The 463-nt window shown below is 52.9% G+C and overlaps 1 pseudogene; it reads right to left on the bottom strand.

Moving 5' to 3' along the window:
• LOC113836067 lies at positions 1–463 on the bottom strand (annotated as a pseudogene).

The following is a 463-nucleotide window of genomic DNA, read 5'->3' as shown; positions in this document are numbered from 1 at the left end:
TCAGGATGTGGTTGCAACACTGTGTCTTGCACAGTAATAGATTGCAGAGTCCTCAGATGTCAGGCTGCTGAGCTCCATGTAGGCTGTGCTGGAGGATGTGTCTGCAGTCAGTGTGGCCTTGCCCTGGAACTTCTGTGCATAGGCAGTAGCACCAATATAAGGATGGACAGCTCCAATCCACTCCAGGCCCTGTCCAGGCTTCTGCTCACCCAGTGCACTTCATACTCAGTGAAGGTGTCGCCTGAAGCCTTGCAAGACAACTTCACTGAGGTTCCAGGCTTCACCAGCTCAGCCCCTGACTGCTGCAGCTGGACCTGGGAGTGGACAGCTGTGGAGAAAATGGCAGAGTCGGTGTCACTTACACCTCATTCTCTGGCTCCTCTTCAGGTTTGTAACTGGAGAGTCCCTTACCTGTAGAAACTGAGATGAGGAAGACAATGATCCAGCTCCATCCCATGGTGAG

Source organism: Cricetulus griseus, chromosome 5 (assembly GCF_003668045.3).
Source record: "Cricetulus griseus strain 17A/GY chromosome 5, alternate assembly CriGri-PICRH-1.0, whole genome shotgun sequence".
Taxonomy (NCBI): domain Eukaryota; kingdom Metazoa; phylum Chordata; class Mammalia; order Rodentia; family Cricetidae; genus Cricetulus; species Cricetulus griseus.
The sequence above is the reverse complement of the archived record's forward strand: the minus strand, read 5'-3'. Positions and strand labels throughout refer to the sequence as shown.